At 39.6% G+C, this 12,894-nt stretch overlaps 1 non-coding gene across 1 annotated transcript; it reads left to right on the top strand.

The window, feature by feature from the left end:
* Nucleotides 1-542: 542 nt before the first annotated feature.
* Nucleotides 543-615, top strand: TRNAT-UGU. Its single transcript has one exon. It is a non-coding gene; the product is annotated as a tRNA-Thr (tRNA).
* The last annotated feature ends 12,279 nt before the right edge of the window (nucleotides 616-12,894 follow it).

Genomic DNA, 12,894 nt, shown 5'->3' with positions numbered 1-12,894 from the left:
CAGGGTTCAATGCCTGATTGGGGAATTAACATCTCACAAGCTGACGAAAGGGTGAAGGGAAACAGGATACCTTAAAAGCCAAAATAATTTTTAAAAAATCATTAACTTATGAAAAGATCATTATCCTATTAACACAAACCACTTCTGATCCCCATCTGTCACTTTTCACAAAGGCTTTCTCTCCCAGTTTTATTTTTATTATTTATTCTCATCCAAAATACCATTCTACTTCTTTCCCTATGAAATGATTATGCTGACAGTAATATATTATATACTATCACTAATCGATCTTCAGAACTTCTCTTTCTCTTTCAATACATGCAGGAGAGAGACAGAGATAGAGAGAGAGAGAGATTTATATAGGTCGATCTATCTATCCATCTATCCATCAACACATTTCCACTGCCTTTGTCAGTTATATACGCTAAAGTTAAGGTCACCTATTTAGGAATAAATGGGATCAGGAAAGAGAAGCCTGGCAAGCTACAGTCTATGGAGATGCAAAGAGTTGGACATGACTGAGCCAGTAACACCCTCACTTTGCCCAGAAAGCTCAGTCAGTAGAGCATCAGACTTGTAATCTGAAGGTCCAGGGTTCAAGTCCCTGTTTGGGTGTCTACTACTTTGGGCTTCCCTGGTGGCTCAGATGGTAAAGAATCTGCCTGCAATGCAGAAGACCTGGGTTCAATCTCTGGGTCGAGAAGATCCCCTGGTGAAGGGAATGGCTACCCACTCCAGTATTCTTGCCTGGAAAATTGGACATAGGAGTCTGGAGGGCTACAGTCTACGGGGTCACAAAAAGTCATACACGACTGAGTGACTTACTTTCACTGATATTTAGGATGGAAACATTTCAACAGACACCGATGAAATTGAGAACCTTGACCTGCAAAACTCCCTTTCTCAGCAAAAGCAGCTCCTTTCTGTCATAGGAGGAAAGCAGCCTCCACTGCATGAAGACATTCAATGACCTTTTCCAGGGCCAAGTTCTTCACAAGAAGATACTGATTCACCTCTAAGCCAAAATGCACTACCCTCCAAGGTCCCTTGGCACATGTGTCATATAAGGTGACTTAAATCCCTGCTGAACCAGTGAGACACTTAACATTCGACTCTAGGAGGAATGTGGGGAATACTGGTGGAAATGAGACTCTGAGGATTTTAGACAAGAGAGTTCAAAATATAGGGGCTGGATTGAAAAGTTTCTTAGTTGGTATATTGAAGCTTGAGTTCAGTAGTGTACTAAATTCAACAAGATTGAGATTCCACAACTTCTCTGGAATACCATAGGGAAAGAATCTTAAAGGTGGAGGGATATGGGAACATTGAAATAGACTACACCTCAGGGGAGCTCAGATGAAACTCTTCACTAAATCAATTAAAAAAAAAAGAAAAACTTTGATGAAGGGGCATCAGCATCCTTAAAAACCTCTGTTATGACTGATTATCTACCATAGTCTCTTTAGTCTGAAGATACAGGGGGGACTTGGGCTCCAATTTCAACGTTATGAATTTGGGCTTTCTATTTTAGTGAGAAAAACATGACCCTGGAGTGGCAGATGCCACATGGTGGCACTTCATCATCCCTAACTAGGTGGGTGCAATTATGGCAACAATCCACAGGGGCAGAGTTAATCAAAGCATTTTGACTTTCAGGATGTATGAATTTCACAGAGTCCATAGGAATGAAACAGATGGGAAACTTACTAAGATGTTACTTGACTTATATAATCAGATCAACTCTACATCAATGGAGAGAAAACTGATTGAGTTTCCATAGTCACTAAATAAAATTGGAAAATGAATGCCTGGGAAGTATAGGGAAGAAGCACTTGGATATTCCTTTCGGAATATGAAGAGAATGAGAATATATTTGTATAACATGAGAATGCTAACAGGTTGCATTCAGTGTGATATCAGTGTGATGTCAGATACTGTGATGTCAGTACTGTGGTGGAAAGAAGGACTTATCCAATGGGACTTATCCTGGGGCTTTCAGCAAGCCTCTTTCCTCAGCTATCCCAGGTGTTTCCTGCTGGACTCATGAAAACAGCAGCCACTTGGGTGGTGGCAGAGGCTGCATGTAGCATGAAACCTGCATGAAATCCCCTTACCACACTGGCCTGACTGCTGGACCCACTGAGGGCACAAACTGCCAATGCTGCTGCTGCTCTTGAGTCACTAAGTTGTGTCTGAATCTTTGCAACCTCATGGCCCATAGCCCACCAGGATCCTCTGTCCATGGAATTCTCCAGGCAACAACATGAGTGGGTTGCCATTTCCTTCTCCAGGGAAACTTCCTGACCCAGGGATCAAACTCGGCTCTTCTGCAACGGCAGGCAGATTCTTCACCACTGAGCCATCAGGGAAGCCCATAGCAGAGGTCCAGTCCAAGCACCGATACAGCATCATTCCCAACACTGATGGGCAGGGGGGACCAGCCAGCCACCTAGTTGATTACACATGACATTTTCCATCCTGGCGAGAAAAGCAATCTGTCCTTATAGAAATAGATACATCTTCTGAATGCAAATTTGTCTTCCTTGTCCTAGGTTTTTCTATCAGGTCACCTTAGACTGACAGAAATGACATATTCACACATTATTTTTCAATGGTGGAGAACTTCATTATACATGAAAGTAAGTGATGGGCTTAATACCTATTGTGTTCACTTGTCTGTTCGTGTTCCATCACCCAAAGGCAATTGGATTGATACAATGGTGACATGGCCTATTAAAGACAGTCCTGCTATCAGTTGAGAGATACAACTGCATAGGTTGGGATATGTTTAAAGGGTGTGTGTGCTTAATCGCTCAGTCACATCCAACTCTTTACAACCCTTTGTACTATATATAGCCCACCAGGTTCTCTGTCCATGGGATTTTTCAGACAAGAATACTGGAGTGCATTGCCATTATCTTCCTCCAGGGTATCTTCCTGACCCAGGGATCAAAACTGAGTCTCCTATGTCTCCTGAATTGCAGGCAAATTCTTTACCTGCTGAGCTATTCAGGGAAGCCCTTAAAGAAGGTGAGATACTCTTTAAACCAGTGGCCAATATATGATGGCATTTCCCTAAAAAATACACAAGTCCAGGAACTTAGGGTAGATATAGGAGGATTTGGGGGCTTCTCTAGTAGCTTAACTGATAAAGAATCCATTTGCAATGCAGGAGACCCCAGTTTGATTCCTGGGTCGGGAAGATCCTTTGGTGAAGGGATAGGCTACTGACTCCAATATTTTTGGACTTCCCTGGTGGCTCAGATGGTAAAGAATCTGCCTGCAATGCGGGAGACATGGGTTCAATCCCTGGGTTGGGAAGATCCCCTGGAGGAAGGCATGGCAACCCACTTCAATATTCTTGCCTGGAGAATCCCCATGGACAGAGGAGGGCTACACTCTGTGGGGTTGCAAAGAGTTGGAGACGACTGAGCAACTAAGCATGGTACAGAGGAAGGTTCTACTCACCTACCTAATAAGTCACAGAAGTTTTGCTTCTTGTCCCTAAAACCGTAATTTTGGCTAATTTAAGTTCCTAGATGCTAAGAGAGGACTATTTTCATCACAAAACATATTTATGGTCCCCTAAATTATAATCTGAGAATATTCATTTGCCAATTTGGTCTTCTTATGCAGCCATGAAATTAAAAGATGCTTACTCCTTGGAAGGAAAGTTATGACCAACCTAGACAGCATATTAAAAAGCAGAGACATTACTTTGCCAACAAAGATCCGTCTGGTCAAGGCTATGGTTTCTCCAGTGGTCATGTATGGATGTGAGAGTTGGACTGTGAAGAAAGTTGAGCGCTGAAAAATTGATGCTTTTGAACTGTGGTGTTGGAGAAGACTCTTGAGAGTCCCTTGGACTGCAAGGAGATCCAACCAGTCCATCCTGAAGGAGATAAATCCTGTGTGTTCATTGGAAGGACTAATGCTGAAACTCCACTACCTTGGCCACCTCATGTGAAGAGTTGACTCATTGGAAAAGACCCTGATGCTTGGAGGGATTGGGGACAGGAGGAGAAGGGGATGACAGAGGATGAGATGGCTGGATGGCATCACCAACTCGATGGGCATGAGTTTGAGTAAACTCCGGGAGTTGGTGATGGACAGGGAGGCCTGGCGTGCTGCGATTCATGGAGTCACAAAGAGTCAGACACGACTGAGCGACTGAACTGAACTGATGCAGATGAACTGATAAGCACAGCAGAAGGCAAAGGTTCCATTCGCCAAACAGAAATTTCATCATTGCTACACAACAGGTGGAGGAAAGTTTGCGTTGAACCCGGGTGATTCATGTGGAGACCAACAGAACTTCAGTGCCATTAATGGTGGCCCCATCATCCGGGTGAACACCCTGGCTTACATGCTATTTTAATCTTTTGTGGTGGGAAGATGTTAATGAGTATTTCTAAAATTAGGCAAAAATTGAACAGTTTAAAAAAGTGTTAGAAGAGTTATACACATAATACTATGGGGAAAAATGAAAAGGAATTAAAAATTTGCCTGGGTTTTAAAATACAATAAAAATTGGCATGTGTCAAGGTCAGGAAAGCAGAAGACAAAGGAAAACATTGTGGAGTAAAATGGGATGGAGTAGCTGAAGTAGAAAATCTTCTTGCTATGTTATGAAGATATGTTTACAGTCATGAATGGAATGAACAGTTGGGCCTGAAGCCCTCTATTCTAGTCTTGGGACTGTGTCCTGAAGACTATAAACAATCAAGAAGAGGGAATTTCCTGGTGGTCCAGTGGTTAAGTCTCTGTCCTCCCAATGCAGGGGGCATGGGTTCAATCCCTGGTTGTGGAACTAAGATCCCACGTGCTTTATAGCATGGCCTAAAAAGAAAGAAAGAAAGAAAGAAACAAGCAGAGAAATGATGTGATCAGACACATCTTAAACAGATTACTAGAAGCAAGCACTGAGAAGGTTAACAAATATTCACTAAATGAGTAAATTAAAAATTGGAGCATTAAGATTGAAAATGAAAACATACAGCTAGGAGGTTACAAAATTGTTGAAGGAAGGGGTGCTGAAAGCTGAAAAAAGCAAAATGCATATTTATGCACCATGATAACTACATTCAATCTTTTGTAACCTTCAATTGGTAATGAAATAAGATGGGTAATGCCAAAAGTGGCTGTTAATTCCAGATTCTTCTAAGTCATCTTTTAAAGAATACCTATATAAGAAGAGAATCCATCACTTAAAACAGAAAACAAAAACAATGACAAATATGGGAAAAAAGAGATTTTCCACTCTATTCTAACTTTAAAAACACAACGAGATACACTGCACTATTCTGTCAAGGTGTCTGATAGAAGTTATTGCCAGTACAGTTTGCAGCTAGACTGGCCCAATGATACACGGAACTAGTATTATTTTTTGCAATAAATCATATAATTGCACTATCCTTGGCTAGGAGTACCTAAAGATTATTGAATTATAGGTTCCAAGATGATATTTTGACATTTCCAAGAATCAAAAGGTCATAAAATTACTCCTATATGGCAATATGAAGTATATTTTACCCTTGGGAATACATCTAGAATGAATCTAGAAAAAAGTCATTCAATGGCATCTTGTATTTGGTGGAGACAGGGGGTGACCATCATAATTAAGATGAGCAAGAGCAATATTTACCTTCTATAGTCACTAATGCTTATTATTATTATATTTAAACAGCATGCATCAAATGATGCATGCAACAGCTGACAGCATCAGTTCTGATGCAGGCAGTATGTTCTCTCGTGGATACCAGAATTCCCAGAGGCAAATTACTCAACCCTGCTGAGCCTCACTTCCTTAAATTGGACAAGGAGGATAATAATACTTGTAGGGTAGTTAAGAGGATTAGAGATTATTTGCTTTCAGTGCTAAGCAAAATTTCTATTGCAAAACCCCTATTATTCAGGCATTAAACCTTGCAGAAACATTCATAAAGTGAGGTTCCATTTTTTTTTTAAAGAGGTATAGTATGCTGTGCTAGGCAACCTCTAAAAAGAACCATCTCTTATTACAAACGAGCCTGTCATCCCCACCCCCATCCCCCACCAGTGCTGCCTGGCCTAGTTACTTGCTTCCAACCAATAGAATATGGCAAAGCAGGTGATTTGTTATGCAGCAATAAATAACTCATACATATGCATACAAAATTTACATAGCAAATGGACCCCCCCAGACTTGTTCACCAGTACAAGAGGAAATAGGTTATATCTGCAGGATGGAATACAATACAGCAATCAAATGAAATTAAAAACAAGCACTTAAGCAACTACATGGATGACACAAACAATATCGAGCAAAAGAACAAGATGCAAAAATATATGGGTATAGGGTTCTTTTTGAGGTGATTAAAATGTATTGAAATTGATTGTGGTGATAGTTATACATATCTATGGATGTACCAAGTCATTGCACTGTACTTTCATATGCGTGAATTATTGAGTTGTGCACTGTATCTCAGTGAAGACATTTCTTTTAATAGGACTTTTTTTTCTTTTTTCTTTTTGGCTCTACCACATGGCATGTGATTGACCAGGGATCGAACCCCAAGCCTGCTCCCCCTGCACTGTAAGAAGGACTCTTAACCACTGGACCCCCAAGGAAGTCTACTCAATGAAGACTTTAAAAGATAAAACAGTTTTAAGCACTTGTGTGAAGCTATCAGGTTCTCTGTTCTTTTCCATTGATCAAGGTGTTGATCCCTATAAACACATACTATATAATAAGTCTTGCAGTCAGAGTAATTCCTCCCACTTTACTCTTCATTTTCTGAACTTGTGAAATTCTAGTCCCCTTACCCTTTTAGTTTAAGTTTTAGAATAATCTTGTCTATAAAATAAAATCTTGTCAAATAAAATCTTACCAAGATTTTTGGCAGCATCTACACTTGTGTCTACATCTAATTCTATGTCTATATTTATATATATATATGTATATATATACATATTCCATCTATCTATCTACATACTCACTTATATACACACATTCTCTTGGTTCCATTTCTCTGGAGAACCCTGACACTAGTACAATGTCACAAAGAAGTTTCAAAAAAAACCAATGTCTCTGTGTCTATTTCAGACAGTCTCTATTTTAGACAACCATGTATCCCATAGAAACGCTAGTTACACCCCGTGCCTTGACACTGAGTAATGTGTCCAGCAAGCCATCCCACTGTTTCTGGCTGTTGCTATTGCTGTTACTGCTTTTCTTCAAACCATGTGGTCCAAATCCTTTCCCTCACAAGATAAATGAGAAGTGAGTTACAGAAATTCAGGGATTCTGAACAGTAAATCTCTACATGAAGCAAAGGAAGAGTGACTGCAACAACCTTCCAAATTCACGAGGAAGGACCATGTCCAAGATGTAGAGGGTTCCAAATGGATGGAGCCTGAGCCAGAGTAACTGTCAAAAACACACATCAGGAGAAAGTCCAACATAAACCACTACTTCATATAAGTAAATAAACAATTAATTAATTAAAACACAAACTGTTCCCCATTGAGCAGGGTAATTGTGGTGATCCAAGGAAATAGTAGGTAATTGGCAAAGGCATAGCAGATAGCCATTTCTTCCCCCTCTATCTGGTGTCAGGAGTAGCTCGTAAGTCAAAAGGAAGTCAATGATCCAGAGCCAGATCCTGAATGTTGTCATGGAGGCTGACTACCCTGCAGCTATAAAACTCAGCTGATGCACTTTAGTACCCATCTATTCTTGAAGACCAGAAAAGTATTTTAGAAGGTCCCACTGTTACTTTTCTCTCCTTGACTTCCTTTCCTCCCCTTCTGATTTGTTCATATCCATTTTCTGATATCTTTCTGATAGGCTGCGGTAAGGAGAGATGTCACTGAAGTTGAAGGGATATGCCATGAGTTCAGAGAGGAGTTTCGGCTCTATCTGTCATAATGCATGAGGGTGGTCTTGGGGCTTCAGTTGCATGTACCAAGTTGTACCACTAAAGGCAAAAACAGTCTGACTAGAGCCAAGCAGATGGAGTCTAGTAACAAGGAGAATATGTCATAAGTAAAGCTGTAGTGGATGGTACAATATCATAGAAGTGTGTAGATGAATAACCTAATAATTTCAGATTGCCAAGGGGCAATGAATTGCTAGGGGCAGATGAATAATGCATGAAAACGTCACCAACATTAAGGTCCAAGGATATATTAATCTATCTTCCTTTGTAACATACAGATTTGGATTCAGTTTTAAATGTTGTTTAATCACTCAGTCGTGTCCAACTCTTTGTGACCCCATGGATGCAGCACACCAGGCCCCCCTGTCCTCCACTGACACCCAGAGTTGGCTCAAAATCAAGCCCCTCGAGTCAGTGATGCCATCCAACCATCTCATCCTCTGTCCTCCCCTTCTCCTCCAGCCTTCCATCTTTCCCAGCATCAGCATCTTTTCCAATGAGCAGGCTCTTCACATCAGGTGGCCAAAGTACTGGAACTTCAGCTTCAGCATCAGTTCTTTCAATGAATATTCAGGGTTAATTTCCTTTAGGATTAATTGATAAGTCCAAATTTTATTCCAGTTATCATAATTTTGTTCCCTCTCTGGATGCCTGGACTATTTGACAACTACATTTGGATGTTGGTGTCTATCAACATCCACTTCGGGTCAGACAATGCTTTAACATTCTCTGTTTCTATATATGGAGTCATATATATGAAAGAGGAATAGACAGATCTTACTTATTAGACTGACTTCAGTCCTAACTATGGAATCCTAAGGCACTGTACTTCTGTCTTCAGTATCTTGTAAAATCAATAGTGAAATCACTAAAAATAGCCTCCCAACTTTATATCTGCCTCCTGGGTCCTTTCATCACAAAATGGTTGTTAATGAATCTTATAAAAGGCTTAGTGAACATTAATATTAGAGTACCTGCAATGATGTGTTAATTAAAATTAAGTCCCTTTTTCATTTGAGATGTGACCGGGAAGAAAATCTGACACAGGCAAAACATCACTTGAATTTTAATTAAAGAGAATTTAGGAGTGGGTGCACTTCATATAATCGCAATTGCCCACACGTCCTATAGACAGAATGCCTTCCTGATTTGATCAGAAACAGCACATGATAGCTGAGGGTGACTCCATGTTATGGGGCAGCCTCTCACTTCTTCATAGCAACACACCAGTGCCACTATAATTATGAGTTTAATACTTAAAATTTGTTGATTTCATATTTGCATGCATGTATGCTAACTAAAATTAATTAATTTCAATTGCATACACCAATTACAACATCAGACTCATTCTCTAACATATTATTCCTCACTGATTACACACCCAGTCAGATTGCTTTAATCTCTCATTTTGTATTTTAAAGTCAAATAATAATATGTATCTCTAATTAAGTTCGCTTACTTATCTTATTTCTGATTGAACCATGTTTTAATATTTTATGACACCAGCCACCTTTAATCCCCCTCTCTGATAGTATTTGCCTCTCTGTGCCTGTTTTCCTTGCCTTGTTTATCTTAATGTGAGTTCTAAGAGTGTTTTCTTCCCTAGTTCTGTTTAGGAGTAAAGTTTCTAGATTTCTTTGTTAGGAACTGGGGTTAAAGTGAGGAGAAAATAGCTTTGGGATGATGAGGGAAATTGATAAGATTATGTCATGTAAAAAGGTTATTAAGGGCTATTTTTTTTTCTCTGTAGTTTCCTGTGAGTAAAATATTTTGCATTTATAATGGTTTTATCTTAGAGAAACCGAACCTAAACATTTCAGACCTCAACAAAGTTATTATGATCTCATTATACACTGATCTTTCCCTTTGCGATAGGAATCATAAAATAATGAAGTGGAATTAACATTGGGTGGCTATTTACCACATGCAGAGCTTTACAATTATTATGTTATTGTGTCCTTATAAAATGCCACAGCTAAGGGGAAAAACGAAACAGGCGGCTGAGAGAACTGAGGGCTGGAGAGGCTGAGAAGGAGCATGTGTGACAGGGCACGAGGCTCTGAGGGGGCAAAGCCAGGCTTCAAAGGCAGTTCTAGCCCAAAATCCCACCCATTCTGTTAGAATACCACATCGGCTTCTCTCCTTCCCAACCAATTAGCTGCCCTAATTTCTTTTTTTCTATTGCCTTTTAAAATTTTTTATATATTTAATTTCTTAAACAATTTGTAAAGGTAACTTTCTATTTATAGTTATTACAAAATATTAATACTGGCTATATTCCCCATGATGCACAATCCATTCTTGAGTCTGTCTTATACCCATATTTGTACCTGCATCCCTAAGGCATTGTAAAAATTAAATTCAGATTTATAGAGTCGGTGATTTGGGATCCAGTGGTTAGAGTCCTTGGGGCAACATGTGACCAGAGACGGGCTGTTTTGCTCCATTCTTCTTCCCCTTTTCCTCACTGTCCCTGCTTCCTTCATTAGATCTCAGGAAAGTCAATGCAAGTCATGAAGTGCAGGGGGTGGGGGAGAGTCATGGGCAAGAGGAAGTAAGTTCAGGGCCTTCTTTACACTTGTGTTGATCTAGTCTCCCACCATGAATTATTCCATAGCACAGACCTTTATAGACTATGAGTGAGGTAATTCTTTTGAAGAGTTAAAAATGAAAACAAATTACATGAACCTTAGTTGGATAAACCTAACAAGAGGATAATGATTAAAATGAAAAGATAAAAAAGTAGAATATAGGTGGAAAAGGAAAATAGGAAAACTAGAACAAATGTGCTAGTTGTTTAGAGAGAAGAAAAAGAAAGGAAAACTTTTTTTTTTTTTTTTAGACAAAGACACAAAAGATCTCTCAGACTGTTGTTTTGAAGTATGACAATACGGTACCAGGCCTTCCCTGGTGTCTCAGCTGGTAAAGAATAAGCCTGCAACGCAGGAGATCACCTGCAATGCAGGAGACCCAAGTTTGATCCCTGGGTTGGGAAGATCCCCTGCAGAAGGAAATGGCAAACCACTCCAGTATTCTTGCCTGGGAAAACCCATGGACAGAGGAACCTGGCAGGCTACAGTCTGTGGGGTCGCAAAGAGGCTAACATAACTTAGCAACTAAACCACCACAACAAACACCAATATGGTACCAAGAGACCTAGCAAATTATGGTGCAAAAAAGTATATAAAAGGGCAACAAGGAAATAATAGATATTTTGGACTATATCAAAAGTAAAAACCTTATTACCTTTGAATAGGAAAGTGAAAGGGTCAACCTATAGAATGTAAGAAATATTTGCGAATCACAAATTTGATGAGTCCAGTATCTAGAATATTTAAAGTACACTTAAAAATAAAACAACAAAAAGACACAAAACCCAGTTTAAAAATGGGCAAAAGCCCTGAATAGACATTTCTCCAAAGAAGACAGATAAACGGACAACAAGCACATGAAAAATGCTCAAAGTCGTCAGTCATTCAGTTCAGTTCAGTTCAGTTGCTCAGTCGTGTCCGACTCTTTGCGACCCCATGAGTCGCAGCACGCCAGGCCTCCCTGTCCATCACCAACTCCCGGAGTTTACTCAAACTCATGCCCATCGAGTCGGTGATGCCATCCAGCCATCTCATCCTCTGTCATCCCCTTCTCCTCCTGCCCCCAATCCCTCCCAGCATCAGGGTCTTTTCTAATGAGTCAGCTCTTCACAGGAGGTGGCCAAAGTATTGGAGTTTCAGCTTCAGCATCAGTCCTTCCAATGAACATCCAGGACTGATCTCCTTTAGGATGGACTGGTTAGATCTCCTTGCAGTCCAAGGGACTCTCAAGAGTCTTCTCCAACACCATAGTTCAAAAGCATCAATTTTTTGGCACTCAGCTTTCTTCACAGTCCAACTCTCACATCCATACATGACCACTGGAAAAACCACAGCCTTGACCAGACAGACCTTTGTTAGCAAAGTAATGTCTCTGCTTTTTAATACGGTATCTAGGTTGGTCATAACTTTCCTTCCAAGGAGTAAGCATCTTTTAATTTCATGGCTACAATCACCATCTGCAGTGATTTTGGAGCCCAAAAAAATAAAAGTCATTAGGGAAATGCAAATCAAAACACAATGAGATACCTGTTCACACCAACCAGAACAGTGATAATAAGAAAAACAGAAATGACAAGTGTTTGCGAAAATGGGGAGAAATTGGAAACCTCACATACTGCTAATGAGAATGCAGAATGGAGTAGCTGCTCTAAATAACAGGTTGATAGTTTCTTACAAAGTTAAGCAATTCTACTCCTAGGTATACACCCCGAAGAACTGAAAGCAGGTGCTCAAGTGAATACTTGTACACATACGTTAAGAGGGCATTATTCACAAAAGTCAAATGTCCTTCAGTGGAAGAATGAATAAACAGCTGCAATATGCTCATACAATGAAATATTAATCAGTTATAAATAGGAAAGAAGTAATGATATATGCTACAGTGTGAATAAAACTCAAAGATATTATGTTAAGTGAAAGAAACCAGACAAAAAAGGTCACAAAATGTATGAGAAGTGATTGCCTAATGGGTACAGTGTCTTCTTTGAGGGTATCATTTTAGAACTAGATAGAGTGGCAGTGTTACAAGACTGGAAATATATTAAATGCCACTAAATTGTGAACTTTAAAGCCATTAATTTATGGCATACGAATTTTATCTTAATAAAATAAAAGGATAAAAGAAGAAAAAAAGAGAAACATGTGAGGTACATCAGAGAAGAAAACACATACAAAATGTGTTAATACATGGATGGAAATTAGTCAAACATTTCTATTAAAATAAGTCTTTTTTTTTAAACAAGAAGCCCAGGAAGCAAAAGGTTAACTGAAAATTCTACAAAGTAACAAAGCTATGAAGAGAATACTCAAATAAAGCCAAAAGGGGCGGGGGGGGGGGATAAAAAAGAAAGCCAGAAAAAAAAATCTAAACATCTCAAACATTC

The sequence above is a fragment of the Cervus elaphus genome, chromosome 24, assembly GCF_910594005.1.
Source record: "Cervus elaphus chromosome 24, mCerEla1.1, whole genome shotgun sequence".
NCBI classification, from domain to species: Eukaryota; Metazoa; Chordata; class Mammalia; order Artiodactyla; family Cervidae; genus Cervus; species Cervus elaphus.
Note: the sequence above shows the minus strand (reverse complement) of the source record. Positions and strands in the feature narration are given on the sequence as shown.